General features: G+C 38.1%; 1 protein-coding gene across 2 annotated transcripts in view; it reads left to right on the forward strand.

Annotated features, from left to right (window-relative positions):
* Positions 1-4,494: 4,494 nt before the first annotated feature.
* The window catches only part of ARHGAP15 (Rho GTPase activating protein 15), a 600,173-nt gene continuing 580,280 nt past the window's right edge, over positions 4,495-24,387 (forward strand). Inside the window, exon 1 of one of the 2 annotated variants that reach the window (XM_045868934.1) lies at positions 4,495-4,637. The gene's annotated coding sequence lies outside the window, so the exon portion shown is untranslated. The remainder of the gene's footprint in view (positions 4,638-24,387) is intronic. The other variant, XM_064586464.1, reaches the window with a different exon arrangement.

The following is a 24,387-nucleotide window of genomic DNA, read 5'->3' on the forward strand; positions in this document are numbered from 1 at the left end:
CACAAGATTAATTTGCCCTCACATGGGAGGGGCAACAATGGACCTTTCAAGTGTTTCCCCAAGGCTACATGCACAGCCAACGGTATGTCATCTGATGGTAACAGACCTGTCTCTATTCCTTCCCCACCTCAGTGAAATGGGCTCATTACATTAATAATATAACCTTAACATGTGAAGATTTGCCTCTCCTACAGGGTACCTTGCAGATTTTGTTGGAGCATCTTCAAGGGACAGGATAGGAACTGAGCCAACAGAAAATTCAAGGCACAGGCACCACCATAAAGTTTTTGGGAATCATTTTGTTGGGTAAGATGTGAATTGTCCTAGAAGCTATGATGAGATGAAACTTATCCAACTGCTAGGAACATAAAAGAGATACAAACCTTGTAGGGATTTTGAGAATTTGGAGGACTTCTGTTCATCCACCTGGCACAGTGCCTCTGTCCCTTATACCACCTGGTAAAGAAAGAGAACATGTGGGACTGGGGATCAGAACAGCAAGCTGCCTTTGCTAAGACAAAAAATACTAGAGAAGTTGATTAAAGCTCTGACCAGGGCTACCATTTGAATTAGACATATCCATGACTCTGGAAGGTATGGGTTGGGCACTGTGGCAGAGACAACAGAAGGAGAGAGTGCTTCTAGGATTTTGATCCTAGGTCTGGAAGGGATCAGAAAGCTGATCTACCCCCTAGAGCAACAGCTCCTAACAGTGTACACAGTGCTCCTCTCATGAAGGAACAATATATTATGGTAACAACTTCCCTTCCTATCAGGGTGGGTTGAGAATATGTTCCACCTCTACCATGGCTCAAACCCCCCGCTGACTAAGTGGCAAACCTATTTGCAGTAGAGGAGCATCCTGTCCTCAGCCGCTGTCTCTAAAAATGTGAGTACTACTAGGTCCTGTAGAATATGTAGATTCTCTAAATGCCCCCACCCCATTCCTATGCCAGCCCCTGCAGCCTGTAGAGAGGCCCAGTATATACCGACGCCCGGCATACAGATGCCTGGAAACAGGAAAAAACACAGTGCACTAAACAGAGTGGTTTGCTTGGCGATCACTCATGAACCCTAGTTGTTAATCCTTTGCACTGGCAGTTGGGCTGTTCTAAAGAGATTAACCCCATGACTTGAACAATGGAAAGCCAAGGAATAGGTGGTCATGCATAAACCCTTTTGGGGTCAAGATATATGGAAAGGCATTTGCAGTTCCCCTGCAAGAGTCTGGGGGAGCCCTTGCTGTCTTCCACAGCTGGGAACATAAGGCACTACCACCCTGTGGTAATCAGGAAGCTGAGGCCCTAGCTCGGGCACAAGCCCTAACAATGAGCCCTTGAGTATATAAAATAGATTGGATGCATAGAAAGAACAGCCATCATAGCACCTGGCTGGGATGAATATTGCCAAGGATACCCGATTGCCCTTGGAGTACATTGACAGCTTGTGCTGTGGGATCTAAACGATGCTGAAGGCAACTGCCAAAGAAGTCTGGGACCATCGGCCGAGTTCCCAACCCGTGAAGGAGGCAAATCAATAATATTGGTCTGTGCCCTTTGAGTGAGGGTTCTAAATATGCCTTGGTTTATATGGACACTGAGTCTGGCCTAACCCAAGCTTTTCCCTGTTGTTGCATAAACTGTGCTGTCCCCATTAGGGGATTAGAGAAGCTGTGTCCAGATTGGGATGGGTTCATGTGACTCACCCTGGGTTATAGACATTCGAGCACCAAGGAACTCTTATGCTGGGAACAGAAAAATCACGCTAAACAGAACAACCCCAACACACCAGGGATAAGGGATATATATCACAGAAACTATATAGTCATTCTGTCATATCAAAGAATAGAGGCTGGTTTGGCACTGACTGGTATGGCCTCTCAGGTATTTATTGGGTAGCCCCGAATGGGACCCAGTGATTATGTGGCACAAACCTTTGGCCATGGCTTCCATCTGAATGGTTGGGCCACTACACTCTGGGATTTCCCTGGACACAGGCAAGAATCCACCCCACAGTAACAAAAATAGCCCACTTTCCTCTCAAGGCACATTTTGTTTTCCATTGGAGCAGTCACTTGGCCACCGCCTTTGTCCCCTCGATAGATCTGCAAGACGTTGTAGGACACATAGAAGGCCCTCTTAAATTCTCCCAGCAAGCCTTCAATGATAACAGCAAAACTTGTTTTTACTGAACCCTGAAATGTCTCCAGGGAGAAAAGCTGGGCTCGCAAATAAGATGACCTGGAGCATCACTATTGCCTCAAGAGGAGGCCCTTGTGCCATTGTATGTTCATACCTGATGAGTCGGCTGATGTATCATCTTTATTACATCACATAAAACTACCAGAGAACACTCTGAGTGATCTGAACCCTAGCCCAGGGACTTAAATACGTGGTTTAAAGCATGGGGCTCTCGGTAAAAAAAAAAAAAAAATTGTTATGTATTTAAAAATCATTATCTTAATCTATGTTTTCTCTTGTATGTCTCTATATTGTTGCTGTGGTATCTGTCTCCCATGCAGCCAGCCAACCACCTGACTAGCCACCTCCCGGCTAATAAAACTTCTTGCTGAGCGCTCAGCACACGTTATAAAAGAGAGGGGCATAAAAGATTGTTAAGAGCCAGTCAGGAGAAAAAGAATGTCAGAGGGGGTCATCGAGAGGACTTGACCGCAGGTTGACCCATGAGCCACACCTAGGCAACCAGAGGCTCCTCATCCTCTCCTCTGTCCTTGAAATGTACATTCTGCCCACGGTTCCTACAGTCCGCACAGTGGGAGCCTTTTCAAGGATGCAGCTTCGAGAGAGCAATGCATTGTTGAGACGATCTGGAGGGATTATGTGATGAACCCTGGTGAGGCCTCTACATAAAACTTTTGAGATTCTGGTGCAGAGATCTACCTGTCCTGTGACGGCCCAAGACCGGCCTTGTATGTAAGTTCCCTGGCTTATTAAACCTGCAACCTACCAATCTGGCGTGGCTGCCTCTTTGGTCTCTCCTTGGCCTCCGTGTACGGAAGCCAGTTTCAGATTTCACTGGGAAGCCCCCAGGTTTGTGAACCAACGCTTTTATTCTGGCAGATAGATGGTTTTCATTTGTGTGTTCCATTATCTCAAAAATAACCTGAATCTCAGAGAATGTAAGTGGCTTGGCCAAGGTTAAATTAATAGCAGTGTCAGAATTGAGGCCTGAATTCTGATTTCCTCACTTTCAGTATCATGTTCTTTCCACTTTTTCTTCAGTGTTAAGGAGAATATTGAGTACAAACCTTCAGGGCTTTACACACTTAAAAAGGTGCATCCCAGAATGACCATTGATAGTGAGATCTTGGGTCAATCTGAAATATAATTTTGAAAAGGAAAGTCCTGGAGAAATTAGATTAACTTGCAAGGGACATGCCATCCTTCACTTGGGCTATATATACCAAATATATATATATATTTTTTAAAGATTGTCTTTATGTGTGCCAAACATTCCACACCACTGAGAGCTATTACACAGATTTCTAGTCTAATTGGTTTGTATGACAAGAGATTGTGATTTAACTTTCTCATATATTTGGAAGGGGAGCTTTTCCTTTTGTGAAACTCCTGCAAATCTCACAAAATCAGCCAAGCCTGGACATCCAGGAGCTTATTTCTTGAACTCCATGGTTCAATAAAGATGCACATCCTATTGTTGTTGTTGAGAGCCCGTTCCCCCCCCCCCCCCAATATATCTTGGACTGGTTGCAGTCTGACACAGATGAGCACTTAGCAGCTTGCCAAAAATGACACCCTTTGCATCTTTTATTTTATTTTTCTTCTGAAATCAGGCCACACGAAGGATCATTCAGCTAGAGTAAAAGCTCGTCAGCAGATTTCAGAGCTGCTTAGGAAACTGCCACCCCAGTGTGAAAGCTACCCCCAGAGTGAGCATCACAGCATGTGCTACCTAAGCAGCCTTCTCTCCTCCAGGTGGCATCAGGGCCCTGGGCTGTTGCATGCTCTCAAGTTCATTAGCAACCTGTCCAAGACCTTAGATTTAGGAACCGGGGCACCGCTTGGTTGGTCCATCTGTGAGTGAGTCAGAAGTATCAGCTCTGTGAATTGGAAGTGGCTTCTTGGCTCCCCAAGTCAGTAAGCAGAGCCTCCCGATGGTATGTGAGCATGCCCACACCAACTGCGGACTGCAGAGACCTAGGTTTTAAGTTCTTGCTAGAAGGCAGAGAAAGAGGAAGTTCCCGTAGTGCTTCCCCGCTGCCCCTCCCCTTGCTACATTTTTAACCATGCATTTACCCCCATTAAATCAGAATTGATGAAACCTATAGAAATGTAGTAATGTTTGAACATTGAAAAGCACATTGAAAAATAACAATATTCTTGACTATACAAGGCAATTTCTTCAAATCGAGTGATGATGTGATGTGTGTTGTTAACCGTATCTACGCAGGAAGTGGTTTTATTTTAAAGTTTTTGTACTCACCCCCACCCCCTGCCTTTTTTTTTTTTCCCTCCAGTACTGAAATTAAGCAGCATCCAACATAGGCCTACTCTTACGACATGTGACTCAACTTTACTGTTTTCCGTTTTGTTGAAAGAGTCATTAACAGTTGGAAGTTGATGGCAGTTTCAGTAACAAGTGATCACCGAGAAAAGGTAAGTGAATTTTAACTTCATATTGAACAGGAAATTCAAGCTTGAAAATGTTTGGCCGTGTCCTACGCTTCTGTGTGAACATACAAATATTTCTACAAAAACATGTTTTCACCTGTGGTTAAAACATCTGTTTGTTTCTTTTGGTGGAGAAAGACTATTCTTTTCATATTTGCAACTGTCAAATTCAAAAGTTCTTTAACAGAAATTACACTAGGATCATTTGCTAAGATTTTATACTAAAATGTTAAAGACAGATTAAGGTATAGTTTTAGTTTGGACATACTTTTAAAAATAACTATTAGAGAAAATACGGGACTTTGCATCTTTAACTGATGGTTTTACAAAAATGTGTAGTATTCAGGATCCAGATAATGAAAGATTAAAACTTTGTAACAATTCTTTGTAACAACAAGAAATAACATCTGAATTGCAACGTGAAAGATTTCCACTATAAAGTGTTGTATTAAGTTAGCATTAGAAATCCTTAAAAAGGTGTAGTTTATTAAATGTGTAGTTTATTAAAGAGCTATTAAAAAGCAGGACAGTTTTAAAATGCAAAAGAAAGCTCTCTATTATGACGCTTGAGTATTTTAATTTTTTTCCTAAATTGTATTTAAGAAGGGTTAGTTTCTATTTCATAAGCAAAACTCTGTTAAAAAAGGAAGACATAGCTGCCTTTATCGAAGGTTACTTTTGGGAGAAGGGGCAAATTAGAGATATATTTTTGGTATTTATATAATTATATAATTTTCCTTCTTTGAGATTTCCAAAATAATAACCTTAGAAATGAAAGAGATTTGTTAACCATCAAGTGATGAGAACTTTTCTTTTATATTGACTTCTTGCTTTTACAAAATGTCTTTGTGTTCTGTAACAAATGTACAAAAAAATATAAAGTACTGTTAATCTCAGAGACAAATACCTAAAATAAATCCGAGTGTAGATTTTTGAAAGAATTTTAATAAGAGCTCCAGATATGATCCGCTCTTCCCTAATATTATTTTTATTGTGCTGTTGAACGGGGGAAGTGATGGCCCCATAACACCGATTTTTTTGTGTTATTAAAAAATGGTTACAGGGTTGATAAGTGGCAACAATTCTTTTCTTTTATTATCTTTTATTGAAAGACACATATAAATGTTTTTTGATATGGTCAATTTAGTAGGAAATTATTCGGCATACTAGTACACTCTATTTTAAGACCTCTTCAGTAGTCAATACTGAGGCTAGCTACTTGTTGACTATTAAAATGATCACACACAAAAAAGAGATTAGGACCTGATGTTCAATACATGTTTTATTGTTGGGCTGTGGGGAGGCCCTGGTAATATGCATTTGCTTTGATATTCTGATTAGCTTTTCAATTGGTTACATTTCCACACAATGGAAAGCATTATTTAAATCTGTCTTCAATATTGTGGTTCTGAACCTCTGCATCTACAGAAGCTATATCATTCAGATAGTTTGGGTTGATATGTTATTACTTTATTTCATTTCATTATAAAAGAAGATCACATGAATAAACATATGTAGTACTTACACATTAGCAAGAGTGACTATCCACATAAGCATTTGGCACTGAAAAAAGGTCCACAGTAGTTTTTTAAACCATTTCATATTTTTAAAAGCCAAATTCCTTGTTAAATGACTGTTTCTTGCAGAAACTGTCAAATTAAAATATAAATACCTTATGAGGTGTATCTAAAACTAAGAATGAATTACGTAGCTTGGTGTGGATTTATAAAGAGCAACAATTAGAGATGATAGACATAAAAACCAAGACACTCTCAGAATTGTTTGTAAAAACAAGTAATGCATTATCTCTTGAATACACAGACCAAATCTTAAAGAGAGTCAAGACAAATGACATACTATCGGTTACTATACCTTTATACATTTTAAGTGAATAAATAAGAAACAAATTTTGGTGAAATGAAACAATGCAGAGAATCTCATTTGGAAAGTAATTTCAAAGCTGATTTATTAAAAGTATATCATGCTTTTCCACTTGGGGCCAGCATTCAGCAAAATTCGGAAAGGAGACTTTTTTTTTCTTTGATATTCCTCCCTTATTCTTTTTGAATGCTTTGTTTTGGAGTGGCCTGCTTTGTCCCTAACTTAGGGTCTCGCAGCCTTGGTACCTAGAAGGACAGACCCCACTTGGGTCCTTCCATCCCACTCCCACTGTCCTTAAAACTTGCTCATTTATTTCCCGGAACTTAGAGCATCTGATAAAAATAATCCATGTTCACAGGAGAAGGCTGCAGAGCTTTATTTCTTTTTACTTCTTAACCAGGCCTCCCCTCCCTGGTATAATTTTAATAAGGTCTCTCAGCAGACAGATCCAAAGGAACAGCTACATGTTGAGGACTTCGGTCAAGTGTAGAGAATGATACCATGGCAAATAGTGGGGGGGGGGGATATTTGGGGGCAGGAAGAGTGTTTCATTAACCATTGGTCCTGATATGGTATTTAAACACAGAGTGTCTTATACGAAGGGTCCATAGAGATGTGTCCATTTCTCTAAGATATTCCTGTATAAATATACACCATTCTTGTAGTGGATGAAAATTAATTGCACTATGCCTTAACACTATTTTAATATTCCCATACACTTAGAAAATATTTAACATAATCCATTGTTTAATATATATGCATTTTTAAAATAATTTAATATTCTTTTTTTTATTAAGATTTTATTCATTTATTTGAGAGAGAATGAGAGAGAGCACATGAGAGGGGGCAGGGTCAGAGGGAGAAGCAGACTCCCTGCCGAGCAGGGAGCCCGATGCGGGACTCGATCCAGGGACTCCAGGATCGTGACCTGAGCCGAAGGCAGTCGCTTAACCAACTGAGCCACCCAGGTGCCCAATAATTTAATATTCTGAATTTAAATCTTTGGGTACCAGAAGCATATATATACATTTTTTGCATTGCATAATACATGTTATGGAGTTAGACTTTAAAATATACTTATAAGTATTCTAAATTTCAGTTTAGAGTTGGCAAAATGCCTTTGTTTTCAAATGATAGAAAATGAGTTGAAATTAGTTTAGGCAATAAAGACAGGCATTAATTTGCATAACTGAAAAACCCAAGGAGAGCAAAGTCAGGCATAGTAGAATCCAGGAGCTCACACAGGATTAAGATTGGGTTATATTTTCTTCATTACCTAGCTCTTTTTTTTTTCACTGTGCTATCAGCCCTCTCTGACAGAAGCTAGCGGAGTTGACGAGAAAGCTTCAGGTTTACATTTCACCTTTTCAGAGTCTGTTGCAGAAGGTTGGCTTTCCCCTATCACCACAGTAAAGGGCTCAGACTGAGGTCTGATTGGACCAAATTTTGTCACCTGACCATGGTAGAGCTAATCATTAACTCTAAGACACAAACACCATGAGTGACTGAATGGATGGGGTCCTAGGCCTTCTCTTGCATGGAGGAACCGCCCAAGCCTGCAACACATGTACTCTTAGCTGAACAGAGGTGTCTCCACATAGAAACGAAAATGCTTTCCCCAGAGGAAATGTGGCTTTATTTCTTATGGGTAAAAGCCACATAACTCTACTATACAGCCACATATGGTCACATTTAAAAAGTGCTTATTCAAATTATAAAATAAAAATTTCTCCAAACTTTATAATCAGACAGAAATACAGTATCAGTTTAAAGGTAGGTCTGAATGAACCAAACGTTTCAATTAAACTGAATTTTTAAGTATTTTTCAAGAGCTACCTCATATATGAACACCTGTCTCAATATTTTTCTTCTGGAAGTTTATAATCTAGTATGATTGTTATATTAATATTTATAATACAAGTAAAATTTGTCCAGTACCATACGAGGATTCAGAAATTCGTGAAACATTTTGTATTCCTAAGTGCCAGGCAATAAATTAGAGAATTTCCGGGTGTTACATCATTTGATTATATCCTATCAGAGAGATCAGGACAGTTTGCGAGGAAAGATTTGTAGTAGTTTTCAGAGAGAGCTAGGATTTGGGATTTGAGAAATATTCCAGAGAACAGAAAGGAGATATGTCCAGGCAAAAATGTCAGAGAATTTCCAAGGAAGAATGAGTTGTCTAGTTTTGTTAGCTACAAGTATAGTAGTAGGAGGTAAGGCCAGAAAGACTGTTTGAGATCCTAGTAGAGTGGACCTGCCTAGCAGATTATGATGAAGGGTTATAAGTAACAACAGTACTGCTTAGCAGGGGAAATACATAATAGGATGTCCACATTTTGCTTCTGGATGGGCTATCCAGCATTGGGATTTATTTGTTTCTTCCGTATATCTCCCTGTCGGTGGCATACTCTTCAGGGCAGTTTGCAGAAATGGTTGCAGTCAGTGAAGGTTGATATTCCTGTAACATCAAGTGCTGGCTCCCCTCCCCAGGTGCCTTGAGGTCCTTAGGCTGTGGTTATAATGATTTTTTTTTTTTTTTTACTTTATGGAAGTATTTTTGTTTTTTGTTTGGTTTGTTTGTTTTGAATTTAAGAACAGGTGATGCAGCAAGATGGTTCAAATCAAAACCTAAATATAAAAATTATAGAAAAAAATCTTTCTTACATTCCCATTTCTATATACCTCTATTCACACCTACCTTAACCCAACAGGCAACCACTTTTCATGGTTATTTTTTTTAAATCTTTTACAGTTGCAAATATGCATATATATAATGTATGTGCATAAACCCTCCTTTATTATATTAAAGGTAGCATATTATACACACCTCTCCACGTTGCTTTTTTTCTTTTAGTAATATCTTAGAGATATTTCCACAGTAAAAATAGGAAAGTGTTCAATTCTCTCTCTCTCAGTATTCTCTCAGTATTTCACTAGGTGGATATATCACAATTAAAAGAGTCATGGGTGTCTTCAATTTTTGCTAATGCAATGAATGTGTTAATGAAATTGTGTGTGTTTTAAAATATATCTGTGGGATGAATTTTCAGGGATACTGTTTGTTTATAAGCCAAGAGACAAAATAATTTTGATAGTTATGGCCATACTAACTTCAGATTAGTTGTAACCTTTTGAACTTCCACCAGCACTTAGAATGCTGGTAGAAGCTCTGTAGCTTTTCCAATGGATTGTGTTGCTGAACTTTTCAGGTTTTGCTAATGGGTAGAAAATTGTATCTCAATATAGTTTTATTGGTATTTCTGTTATTATGATTGAGATTGAGCTTATTTTTAAAGGATTAAAGGTCTACTTGTTTTTCTTCTTCTTCTTCTTCTTTTTTAAGATTTGATTTATTTATGAGAGAGAGAGAGAGAAAGAGAGAGGGGGAGGAGCAGAGGGAGAGGGACAAGCAGGCTCTATGCTTGGCTTGGGGCTTGATCTCAGGACCCTGAGATCATGACCTGAGCTGAAACCAAGAGTTGGACACTTAACCAACGGAGCTACCCAGGTGCCCTTACTTATTTTTCTTAATAAGATAATGTATCCTTTCTCAATTGTATAATTAAGGACCAAAAGCATTAATGAAGTTCAAGCCTTAGAAGGAGATGTCAAAGAAGTAAGAAATTGGGGATAGCCTATGTAAAATACTCTTTTTATAAGTCTTGAAATAGGTAGTAGCTAAAAAAGGGATGAAACATGAATGTTGAAGTGAAGAAGAGAAAAGAAATGGAAATGAAGGAAACAAAGGGAATATATCCAGAAACCTGACAAGGTGTCAGAGACTAAGACAGTTGGGTGTAATCACTACTTGTAATCAAGTAGGTAAGTTAACAGATAAGTTAACCTGAAACTGAAGGGAGAGCACTTTAATGAGTGTGTATGTGGATGATGGGATATAAAGATGCACTGAGGAGACAAAGTTGAGGAAATATACGCTTCATGGTTCCCATCGCCTCTGAAATTGTAGGAAAGCTCATCTAATGAGACGGAATATTTATGGAATGCCAAAGAATAAGCAGAAAATCTTATTTTTAAAATTGGCCTTGTCGATTACACACAATACTATTGTGGGTTTAAAATTGATTTTCTCTTTTGGTGAGCATCAGCCCAATTCAATTCAATTATGTAAATAATTTTGAACTCTAAGTACACTGGGTTATGCTAGGAATTATTGGGAACACAAAGAATCAATGTGCTATCTAGCCAGTGAAAACTTTTTAGGTAGTTTAGTGCACAAACACAAGAATTTAAGTATAAATCTGTATGTATAAATGCAATGCTATAGAAATATCCCAGAACATTTTATTCTCAGAGTCCCAGACTCATTTTGCCAAATGCAATGGTCATTTACGTGTCTTCATATTATCTACTATGTGAGCTGCATTTGAGGCAATTGAACATTCCTGCCCTCTTAAACCTCTCTCTTCCTTTGACTCCTGGGGTATTTCATTCTTTCAGTTTTTCACCAAACTAATTGGATGCTCTTTCTCTGTCTCCTTTGATAAATCTTCCTCATCATTCAACTCTAAATATTGGAGTGCCTTGCACTCAGTCTTCAGATTTCTATCTTTTTTAGCCTTAGCTCTTGTCTTCCAAGTTTATTCCTAGGCAAATGTCTTGCAGTGCCATGAGTTTAAATATGATCTGTATTCTAGTTAGATCTCAAGATTGGAACTTTTTCTTAGCATTATAACTATAAATGCAACTGGCTACTCATCATCTTCACTTGAATGTCTCATCGAGATATCAAAATGAGTATGTTCAAAACTAACCTCTTACTTATTCCCTGCTTGCCCCCAACCCAACTTGCTTCTTCCTTATTTTCATCCATCTCAGTTAATGGCACCACCATTCATCTATCTGTTGAGGACAATAAACTAGAATTAACATCAATTATACCCTTACCCACACATTTCCTACCCCAAACCACAATCAATTCATCAGCAATAAGCAGAGCCTGCAAAATAATGACTTAGATCTCATTATCCTGTTTACTTAACTTTTCTAAATAGTGGCTCTTGAAAAGTTATATATTTTTTTCAGACTAATGGTTCATTATTTTTTGTTAATTTTTTGTTTGTTGGTTGGTATAATGACTTTTCCTCAAAAAAAACTGCTAAATGAATACACTACAATCTGTGGCATGTAGTAACATCAAATTTTAGATAAAACTGCACTCCCTGATTCACTTTCTACTTTCAAGTAAGAAAAAATCATACAAAACATATGGAGCAATTTTGGTTTGCACATGTTTGAATGAACTCAAGAAGGTTGAAGAGGTGGCAACTTCTAGAACCTTCCACGTAGGTTTTTTTGTGACCCTAAAGATGTTTTTCTGTGCTATAATTGATTATTAAGTACACTCTGTGGGCAAGAAAACCATAAGTCTCACAAACATTGAAAACATTGGTAGAGGGGCGCCTGGGTGGCTCAGTTGGTTAAGCGACTGCCTTTGGCTCAGGTCATGATCCTAGAGTCCCAGGATCGAGTCCTGCATCGGGCTCCCTGCTCAGCAGGGGGTCTGCTTCTCTCTCTGACCCTCCTCCCTCTCATGCTCTCTCTCTCTCTCCCTCTCTCTCAATAAATAAGTAAAAATCTTTAAAAAAAAAGAAAACATTGGTAGGGGAAATGATGCAGAAAAAATGAAATTTAATAAATAAAAGAAACATTTCTATATTACATCTTATATACACTTTATTTTTTATCAAATTGTTGCTATTACTTATGTAAGCAGATTTATTTTATCTATTCATATATTTTTGTATTTGTAAATGTTGGTTGTATATCTTGGGATTTTGTTTAACAGCTTTTCTCTTAGGAGGAATGAATTAGACATTAAGCAAGGGGTAAAATGTATATTGAAATATCCCAAATTCAGTTACTTATTACCACTTCTACGACTGATAATACAGAATCTTCTTGACTCATCTCCCTGCTTCTATTTTTCATACCATAGTTATTTCCCAAGAAGTAGCCAAAGTGACTTCTTAAGATTTAATCCTACAACTTCCCCAATAAAAAAAAATTCTAAATGACTTTCTATTATATTTCAAATTAATTCAGTCTCCTTTCATGACTTGTAAGGCCCTCTCTTTCTCATTACTTTGCTTTCATTTTTCTAAACAGCATTTTGGATATGGGGAATTATTATTATTATTTTTTGTCCACTTGCTTAGTGGCTATTTTCAACTTAGACTGAATCTTCTATGAGCATATTCACCTTGTCTATTTGCTACTGAATATCTAGAAAGTAGAACATGGTAAGCATATGAAAAACACTCAGTGAATATTTGATTAGTGAAAGAATAAATGATATAAAAGTTGACTCTGGACTGTAGAGTCAGAAAAGGCTTTCTGGAGATTTGTGGCTTCCCTGGGTCTGAAAAAAATAGGATAAATTTAGGGGAAGAGAAGCTAGAAACGTATTTTAAACAAATGACACATGATGGGTATGTTTTGAGTAACCTCACAGTGATGAAAGGTTGGATTGAAAGGCTGGATTCACTACATCAAAAACTAATGATGTACTATACAGTGGCTAACTGAACATAGTAATAATAAAAAAGAAAGCCTGGATTCATTATATACTACAGTGCCTTTCTGAAACTCAGAAGAAATGACCCACCATCTGAAAACATATTGCCAGAAACTGAAGGAAAACACCAATCATCTTTAAGCATTTAAATTTTAAGCTATTTTACTAAAACCATTAATTTTATGTTTACTTTAATTTCTTCAAAATGTAGAGAACTTTTTCTAGTCTCTACTGGTGTAATGCTGAACTTAGAGTCAAATGAGATCTCTGTTTAAAGGAGCTCTGAAAGGTAGAATGCTCAGGAAATTGGGTGCTGAGTCAAGGGAAATTTTGTTTCTGCTCATTTATCTTTCGGCATTAGTTAATTTTATGTTAGAATGGAAAGGCTAGAGTCTGAGCAATGGAACTCTTATTCATCTTTCTGCTAAAGGCACTAGGAAATCAAGTAATCTGAGATTCCATGTACTATTACCTCTTCATACCAGGATGGTTGTCTTAAGTGGAATACAGGAGAAAAATGAGTGTTGATTACCCTAGTGGTATCTCCAACACTGTGGTAGGCACTATGGTGTTACAAAATATAGACAATGTTTTCTCATTCTCAAGATGCTTACATTAACGTGAGACACTCATCAATATAAATTAGAGTGGCACTGTTAATAATGAGCATCATAGCTATGATTACGATATTATGTATAATGCATATTATATATTAGGTGTTTTGCCTATGTAATAGTATCTGATAGCCACAAAAATCATGTAAAGAAGTTAGTACTCCCATTTTAAAGATAAGGAAGTTAAAGGTAAGTGGCTAAGTCCCCAAATTTACAGAGCTATCTGATAGAGTATGTCATGATTTAGAGGCGTATCTGGGTTAAATCCATGAATAGACAAAATCCATGTTATTTTCACTATGCCATGCTAACTATTTCTAAGGCATTTAAGTGTCAGCAGTTAAGCAGTGCTGGACTTCATTCGTGAGACCCTAGAGTCTGAAAGTGTCCAAACGGATCCTCCTTTGTTTGCTGTCTAAAACGATACCATCTGTGGAAGACCTTTTTCTTGTTTGCTGCATATATTGCTTTCTGTAGAAATGTTATACAAAGTGTGACGAAGAAAACATTTTTTTGCCTCCATTTCTGTCATACTGCAGGTGCCTTTTCTATTTCTCTTTTCTTTTTCCTGTAAACCTATGTCTCCCCTCAGCCCACAAATCCCCCAAATACTTTCTTAGACCATGCTGTCGATTATGAAAGTAACTAGCTACAAATGGTTATTCAGTATTTGAAATGTGCCTTGTCTAAATTGAGTGTAAAATAACCAGATTTTGAAGACGTAGTACAAATAAAAAGAATATTAATAGCTTTACATTGATTATATGCTGAAATTACAAAATTTTAGCGTATTGAATTAAATAAAATATATTTTTAAAGTTAATGTAACCCACTTCGTTTTTCTCCTGTAATGTGGTTGCCAAAACATTTAAATTTTTTCCAGTTACCTGGCCTGAAATTAAATGAATGAATGAATGAATGAATAAATAAACAGATAAACTTCCTCAAATATAGTCCTTAAATTTCTATCTTTGCTCTTGGCTTTTCTCCCAATATTGTTCCTCATTTTCAGTTGTCACTTGATGCCACTCCATGGAATCCCAACAGTAGTTCAAACTGATTATGTCTCAAGTTAGCCCCTAATCTCCCCACAGAATCCTTCTCTTTCTCCTGCTAACTTCAGTTAAGATGTCCCTATTCCTGAAATCACCTATACAAGTAAGCTTGGAATTTCTATAGACTCCTGGATACTGCTTATTGCATGCAATCAATCAGTTGCTATGTTTTAGGGGCATCCATTTCCTTCTTTCCATTTCATTTATTGTCACAGTTACTAACTTGGTCATCCATTAAATCTTGCCTAGACTATGGCCAAAGGGGTCTTACTTGCTTTCATGCTCCTGTTTCTCTTACTCCTTTACTTTGCCTATTTCAGATTCACTTCATGTCATCAGGGTGATGGTTCGGTTCAAGTTAATTAACACAAGTAAGAATATCTATTATCTATTTATGTTCTATTCAGAGTTTTTTTTTTAAAGGCTTTAAAAAATTTTTTTATTGTTATGTTAATCACCATAAATTACATCATTAATTTTTGATGTAGTGTTCCATGATTCATTGTTTGTTATTTAGAGTTTTAAAAGTGGTTTTACATACATTATTTTATGTGATCATTCAGCAAGCTAGTAAGAAAAACAAGAGCTTTTCATAGATTTGATAGAAAACAATGAAATATAGAAAAATTAAATTGTTTCAGGACATGTCAAGAACATTTTTCCTGTTTCCTGACTTCTGAGCCTGTGCTCTTAATATTTTATTATCACTGTAAGGAATAAAAAAAGTTCTGGAACAGAATTTGGTCAATTGATTGGATAGAGAGAAGAGAATGAATGGTCCTACAACCTGGCATTTGGTGCCTGTCTGAAATCTCTGGGCTTCACCACTTGCTAGATGTCATCTATGGTATTTTGTACAAGTTACTTAATCTCTTGAAGACTGAATTCCCTCATCTATAAAATGAGGAGTTTCCTCACAAGATAAAAAAGAAAATAACATATGTAAAGAACTTTGCCTAGCTTTTGGTACAAAATAATTGCTTTAAAAAGGTTAAATGTAGTATGAATAGTAGCTGTAGTAGTAACAGTTTTATCAGGTTGTCTAGAATTAAATGATGACCATATTTTTCCTTCATTATGATATAAAAATCATGGCAGGATAATTCTGGTTTATTTCAATTCTAAGTATTATGATAACATTATGAAACTCATCAAGAGCAATTTCTTGCTATTAGTTTCATTTCCTCAATACAGCTGTGTGGGGGAATATAGTATAGCCATGTGGAGGAGAAGAAAGAAGGCTCTTTTCTTGTTTATTTACCAATTTTTGGTTGATATGGAAATTTTCTTTCAAGCAGCTCAAGATGTGTCCTCACTGAAAATACCCTTTAATTTTGAAGAATTAATCCATCACACCGAGCAATTTATTTATTTATTTATTTATTTATTTATTTATTTATTTAGGCAGCAAAGTTTATTGGGCAATAGTACAAAGCTCCCAAAGAGGGAGGGGACCCGAGAGGGTTGCCCACACAGAAATAATTTATTTATTTATTTATTTTTATTTTTTAAAGATTTTATTTACTTATTTGTCAGAGAGAGAGAGAGACAGACAGAGAACACAAACAGAGGGAGCAGGGCAAGCAGAGAGAGAAGCAGGCTCCCTGCTGAGCAGGGGGAGCCCGATGCGGGGCTCGATCCCAGGACCCCAGGGTTCATGACCTGAGCCTAAGGCAGACGCTTAACCAACTGAGCCACCCAGGTGTCCCCACACAGAGCAATTTAAAAAGTGTTAGAGAATCATTGACTCTTGGACTTGAAATTAAAATGAAGCAAAGAAAAACTACAGATAAGGAGAGAGAAAAAAAGTAGAATTTTCCTCATCTATTTTTATAGTATATCTAATTTTTCCCAGGGTGGTAAGGTGGTGACGTAAATGGTTCATGAGGCAGATATGCTGGAGTCCTAGCAAAGTGTTTCTGAAAAGGAAAAATAAGAAAGAAATTTGGAAGGTCCAGGGTCTAGGTTGCTGATCCAGTTAGAGAAGAATTAGAACTGTTTTGTTTTGTTTTGTTTTTTCCCTGGGGAATCCTGTTCAGGATACTCAGCACAAAGGTTGAATGACTCCATCGATCTCAGTCCTAATTCTGAAAGCAGTCAGTGTGAGGACATTGGATTAATGAAAGCAGCTGTGGCCGTGGGAAGTGACAGAGCAAATACTCAGTGGCAGTGGTGTTGTCCTTGGAGAACTGGCTCTATATCCTACAGAGCTAGAAGTCTAGCTCTAGGAAGGGGGATTAGCAAGTGGGCCATAGTTTCAGAGTGAGAAATCAGCTTGAAAGGAAGACTAGAGACTGGTCAGCACAGCAGATGGGTAGAGAGCAGGGTTTGAGGCTGGGAAGGTGGGGAAGGCGAGATACAGTGATTGTTCTGACTTCCCCTGACCGTAGTGCACTGTATCCTAGGTCCATTTGGCATCTCTTGATGTGGGGAAGTAGGAAAATAAGACAAAAAAAAAAAAAAAAAGAATCCAGTGACTCTTGGGATTGGGAATCCCAATCATTCTAATATGGTGGCCAACCTGAACTTGTTGGAGATGCTCATGGTCCTGGGGGAGTTAAAGACAGGGGATTTCAGGCAGATACCAGATGCTTGTAATGCTCTCCATACAGTACAGAGCAATGCTGACAAATATAGTGTCTGATGTTAAAGAACCCACAGCCAATTTGGTCAGAAGAGACGCACAACTCAAATAGAGAACAGAAAACAATAGAAGTCGGGATATAATTATCTGCCAAAACGTAATAGGAACAATAAAGGAGGTCAGAGCAGGGAGGGGAGAAAAGGGGAACTTGCTTAGCAAGAGCAAAGAGCACAGCACAGTATCCTACTCTTGATAATGTGAGATCATGCTGAAAAAGCTATACAGATAAATGAGATAATATTCATCTCTGAGGAACCTCTTTCTAAACCAGTGGTACAGATACAGTCTCTTGGTTTTGTTCTCCACTTCTAATTCTACCGGCTTGGATTGGAAAGTAATAAAATATAGAAAATGATACCGATTCAGCATGCAGCAGAAAGAGCTGTATGCGAACATCAGAGGAGCAATACCCCTGGAGGTGACTGGCGCCACAAAGGCTCACAGACCAGTCAGGATATCTATGCAGATAAAGTAGAAAGGGAGAGAACCTCTGGATCAGAGAGAACTTGCCCTGTTTACAGGATGTAGAAGCTGCCCACCCCCAGCTGACTGTTATCATACATCCTTGACCAGTTTTCTACATCTTCTGATTTTTCAAGGGAAGACACACAGATCCGCACCTGTTTTTTTTTTTTTTTTGAGTAGAAATCCTGATTTTCAATTGGAAACTGATTCAAAACATTCTAAAACATTGTTCAGGCCCAACAACATATGTCTGTGGGTTGAATTTGGTTGGCAGTCTAGCCGGTTTTCCACCTCTTCTTGAATTTATAGCTGCTCCTAAGAAAGCAGGAGCAGAGTGTCATGATTAGAAAGAACTAGACTCCTCCAGATAACTTCCATATACAGAATAAATCTTAATAAAGGCTCAGAGACTAGCACATTAGATTATTCTATGAAAACACCATCCATTTTTGTATGGACTTTTCATTGAGGCCCTTGTTTTGCTTGTCTAACTTTCATGAGTGGGTTCCTTTTCCTAACTTGAAAGAACTGATGTTGTTCTATTGCTCATGTTCTTCAAAGCATTTTTTAACCATTAAAAGATGTCTCCAAAGGTTAACCTTTCTAAGTAATAGCAGATAGAGTCATCCTTAATTTGCCTGGTATTTGCGAAGTCACATGATATAAGATAGGGACCAGGACATGTACAATTGCATGTGTGCATTGTTGTAGGGGAGATCGAAGAGATTCGTATACCTTAGTGGATGAAGATAATCGTAACAACAGTTTAAACACATGCACACACACGCACATGGGAAATCCACAGTGTGCTAGATGAGGAAATGTAGCATGGGTGTGGCTGTGTAACTCATTTCATCGTGCAAGTTGTCTGTGAATAGATCCGCATCACTAAGTCTCAGAAGTAGTTAGGACAAAGAATGTAAGTGAATAAAGGGAGGACAGAAGGAAAAAAAAATTACTGTTGAATACTTTTTAAATAAAATAGATAATCCTGATAGCCATTTTAAAATTCTAGATATTTTAGGCATTTCCTTTTGACTTCAATGTGGCCAAGCCCAAATTCTGTATTTTGCTTTGTGAGGAGCCTAAATTAAGATAGGTATTTGGCTATACTACTTCAAATTATAGTAACACTCAATTAACTGGAACCTAGTTGGATAGATAGTATATCTAACCAGCTCCCACCTCCTACCTCCTGGGGTGAGGCCCTTGAATTCCACTTGGAGGAAAGAGAAGCACCCCTTGTTTAAATCGGGGATCTAACCCCCAAACAACTCCTGGATGGAGGTTCCTGGTAACACACCTGAAGTTCTTCAAGAGATAAGGCATCAAAAGAGTCTTTTCAGCCTAAAAAAAAAAAGATACATTTTACATAATAAATACACTTGGCATATTAAAGGATAGTCAAAGGCAAGAATTTAAAAACTCAGTCAAAAACTTTCAATTTAAATGATGTGAACTAGTAAATATTTTTTTGCCATTTTGATATTCTTGGCTTCATGAAAGGAAGCCTCACTGCCCAAAGATTTCAGATTAAGTTTGAGTGAAAAGAACAATGTTTTGCGGAATTTGTTTGTTCTCACACCAAACATCCTTTGATGTTTTACAAGCAAGAGAACTGTTTTCCAAACGTTTAAATTGATGTTGTTTTACTCACACTTACCATGTTCATGATATAAACATTAAAAAAAAAAAAAGCACTCATGCCGAAACACTCACAATAGACCCAGATTGCCTGTAGTATGATCCTGTTGGGTTTTTCCTTTATATAAAATAATTCATTTTTCAGTATCTACCTACTTAGCCACGTAGTCACTTCTCTTCTCATTTTTCCCAACTATGAGCAATACCACTACCCCAACCACCAACAAATTCCAAAGTGAAATTCATTCCCAGAAAACTTAATTGGAACAACAATATTAGCAAATATGAACTGAGTAGCAATGGGATTAAAAAATAAGAAGATACTATAGTAATTAGTAATAATTTTAGAACAACACAGATATAAAATAAAAAAAGAAGAGTTTTATGTAATTCTAGAGATCTGTTTGTCAGCAAAGTTCAGTGTGCATCTCAATCACCGGGGTGAAGGCCAAACATGTAGTTTCTCGGGCCCCTCTTCAGTGTTGCTGGACGAGAGTCTTTGGAATGGGTAGTACCATCTGTGTGTTTATGAAGCTTCTCATATTGACACTTGAGAATCACCACTCTATAGCTTTCTTACTCCTCACTAGTTTGGTAAGTTCAATATTAAATTATAACAAGTGATCATGGCTTTGGTCTGCACTTGCGATGCATACATTGGGTGTGTTTCCCCTTACTTACCATTCCCAGTCCTTTAGCAAGTCATGCCTTTTCTCAAGAGACATTTGCTTTGTATTTAACCACAACTTCTGCTGGTAACCTGGTCATTCACGGCCTCATTCTCTTGCTAGGACTGAGGTCTTACTTCTCTACTGCCAGTCCCCCTTCTGGATAATTGAGATACGTCTGAACAAATACACAGTAATCAGAACTCTGACACTTAATAGCAAACCTCCTAGTTGATAACAGTCTGCAGATCTGAACTTCTGAGTATTGACCTTCTCCGATTACCAGTGGTTGTTTTTTCCCACCTGTCTGATAAATCTTTCTATTCAACTTGGATCTCCAATTGCCAGTGTTTCTTGATATATGTGATTGTTGGACACAACTGCATCTCTTGTCAACGGTTTGTGGATAGGAGAGCTCTCCAGTATCTGTTTACTTCAGATGAAGAGCCAGATCCTGGTCCTTTCTCACCTCAATAAACCATAAGAGATGACAGGTCTTTCTAATTAAAAGAAATATATATGAATTATCTCTATAAAAGATACCCTTATCTCACAGCAAACACAGAAATTATTTCCAGAAGAATCACATTTCTAAAAATAAAAGTTGAAACAACAAATCTTTTTAGAGGAAAATACAGAATAGTCTTTGTGGTCTTGGATCAGGCAAGGATTTCTTAAGAGGACAAAAAAAAAAAAATCACTAAACCTAAAAGGAAATAAATGATAAAGTGGACTATCCTAAAATTTAGAATGTCTATTGATGAAAAGATTCTATTAAGAGAGTAACCCACAAGTGGGAAAAGATAATTATTGCGACATATATATTTAAAAATGGTTTGTAGCCAGAGTACAAAAATAACCTCTACAAATCAGGAAAAGGACAAAGAACCTAAAAGAAGAACTAACAAAGTTTTTATAAGCACTTCACAGAAGAATATTACACAGCAATCAGCCACACAAATAAACGTTTGAGTGAAATAAGCTCAGCAATAAAAAGTACATACTCTAGGTTTTCCATTTAGATTAATTTTAAAAACAGGCAAAACTAAGAAGACAGAATAGTGATTATTTTTAGTGGGGTGGGTGGAGAGTGACTGGAAGGGAGTTTCAGGGGCTCCTGGAATGCTGAGACTGTCGTTTCTCAGTTTGGATGTGGTTACACGAGTGTGTTCAGTTTGTGACAATCCGTTGTGCATTATACACAAGCATACACACACACACACTATTTAAAATGTATTTTATGCATACACAACTGAGCAGGAGACTGATTTTTATTTTATTTGTTTATTTATTTATTTATATATATTTTTAAAGATTTTATTTATTTATTTGACAGAGAGACACAGCGAGAGAGGGAACACAAGCAGGGGGAGTGGGAGAGGGAGAAGCAGGCTTCCCGCAGAGCAGGGAGCCCGATGTGGGGCTCGATCCCAGGACCCCGGGATCATGACCTGAGCCGAAGGCAGACGCCTAACGACTGAGCCACCCAGGCGCCCCGGGAGACTGATTTTTAAATGCATTAAAGGAAACATACTGAAATATTTTATTTTAATGGTGTCATTGTCACAACAATGGACTATGACATTACTGTCCCATTTTCAGACATGTCCTCTTGACACTGAAATCCGATCCAATCAATCCAGATTTTGAAGACAGGAGCATTAGGGAAAGACTAATCGGATACAATAACAAATTTGCTAAATAAAACAAATGTCAGCCATATTTGACTACTGTCAATTACTGACTCCTGTTAATTACTGTCAATCACTAATTATGCAATATGCAGCTTCCCCATATTTTAACCTGGGCTGGCCAAGGTAGAGATAGAGGGATCCTGGTGTACTGCAATCAGTGCGTGATTAGATTTAATCGGCTTGATGAAAGGGCTTTGCAACTGAGTCACATCCTTTAGGAAGCAAATGCTATGGAACATGAAATCCCAGGAAACGAGCAACCACGGGTTGAAATGTACTTTTTGCCCTTGGTACTCTTCCAGCAAAGATCAGAGAACCGGTCCCGTCCAGAGAATGTCTGAGACTGCTTGTTTTGTCAGTGTTTCCTAAGACTGTGGCTGCTGAGCAACTTGTTGTACAGCCAATGTTTTCTCCTTAAGTGACATTTCATCATCCAGTGCCCTAAGATAGTCACCCTGTTTTCCCTTAATTGATACTTGTACGCAAGAGGCGGAAAATGGCTCAGCATTTCTTGCTAGATTAGGTCAAAACTGACAGAGGAAGCAGAGGGAGGATTGCATTACCTATGCCCCTTATGGTTCTCCTGTGTATCTAAGGAGATTGCCATTTCATAAAATTTCTTATACTGCCTAAACATAATTAAAATAGCACAGGCATTTTATTCCTATTTGCTTTTCAATTTTGGACTACTTACCTGATCACCGGAGGGAAATTCAGAAGCAGTTCTAACTAATTTTCACTTTATTTTTCTTCTGTGTCCTTAGGAAGATATGATTGTACCCTTTTGATATCGCTTCCTTAAGTGCTTCATTTTGTCCTTCCTGTAAAGTCTTCACCTTTCTCTTCATTTAATTGGTGACCAGAAGCATTAAACACGCACCTCGAGGTTCAAAAGGAGGTTCCTGAAGTTCTGGAGTATTTTTTTCCCCAGATCACTTCTCGGGTGCTCTTATCATAAGATCAGTGTTTACAAATAGATACTATGATATTTATTCTGATTTGAAGTTAATTGCTAAATAAAAGAGGTGTCCAGTGAGAATGCTACTGTTCTTCAGTGGCCAGGGATCCATTTCTCTGGGTGTCTTTTCACCAAATCCTGGGGATTATGCCTGAAACAAACCATCACAGTTTCTGGGGCTCTGTAAGACAACACCCAAATTCTTTACTGGAAATGGCAAGATTCTCCTCATCCAGCCCTGACTCTCTTTCCCTCACTTTCCCACCTCCCATATTCCACCATTTGTTGTGGATGTTCACTGCTATTTTCCTTAAATCTGGTGCTCTCAGCCTGTGTTGCCCTGGACATCCCTCCTCTGCCTTTTGGGTCTTATTTTTATACAACATCAAGGTGAAATGTCACCTTCACCTTAAAATTGTCCTCAGTCCCATCCTCCATTGCACTTGTACCAGACTCCATGGTAGGCAAGCGTACTTATGTCTGCCCCCAGGGTTTTCAATAATTTTTGTAGAAACTGCGGGACCTAATAAGTCTATTTTTCAGGGTAAAGGCTCAATAAAATACTTGAAATGTAAATCAGTTTCTTTGCTCTCAATAAGATGGAGACTAAAAAGCTAAGGTGCCCAGGGGATGAGAGATGGCAACAAGATACCGTGATCTAAAAAAGATCAAGGTTGCCTGTCACACAATTTTGTCTGGGAATTATTCTACTTAAAAAATATATTTTACTTGTCATTTTCACCATTTAGAATGCCCACGGGTAATGACAATAATTGTATGACAGTTTATCCATGCAGCTGACTTGCCAGACTTTGTCAGTAAATGCAGACTATCACACTGATTCCCGAATTAAGTTAAATAAATGCGAGGCCTTATTATCACATTTCCTATATATAACACCTGCCCAGTCAAAGACAATGTTACCCAATGGGGTGGCTATGGTCAAATTCCTTTACTGTGATGTTCTTTTCTCATTATATTTGACATTTTTTGAAACTGAGTTTTATTGCACTCTCTCCACTTATGGAAGTGGTCTGGGGAAATTAGACTTAATAGAGATGTAGAAGCCACAGGGAAAAAAAAGAAAAAGGAAAGTGAACTGGAAGGAAACTGAAATTAAAATGTTATTTTAGTAAATGGCTGCTGTGGTGGAGTCGACAAACAATAACAATGCAAGTTAATTACTGACCTGTCAGGAAAGTGTAGTACGAAGGCTGTGCCCCACGTTCCTGGAGCTACCATGGCCACGAGTCATTTCCACAGGGAAACAAACAGACCGTGCTCTACCACAGATCAACATAAGATCTTTCCAGGGGATAGAAATGAATTTCTCACAGAAGTAATATTTGTCTGTGGCATTTCCTTGAGCTCCTTAGCAGACCTGGAGAAACAGCGCTTCCCACACATTCTGGGACAGGAATGGAGTCAGACTGTCACAGAGGGCTCCTGTGTGTTGAGGGGACCGGAGCTCTTGGTGGTTGGGGTGACCAGACAGCTCACTTGCCACGCGGTGAAAGTCGAGGCTAACACCCATGGGATGGGAATTCCCTGGGGGCACACTCAATGCTTGC

The sequence above is a fragment of the Mirounga angustirostris genome, unplaced genomic scaffold, assembly GCF_029215605.1.
Source record: "Mirounga angustirostris isolate CCGP_5_RB_7025 unplaced genomic scaffold, mMirAng1.0.hap1 SCAF_3, whole genome shotgun sequence".
Classification (NCBI taxonomy): domain Eukaryota; kingdom Metazoa; phylum Chordata; class Mammalia; order Carnivora; family Phocidae; genus Mirounga; species Mirounga angustirostris.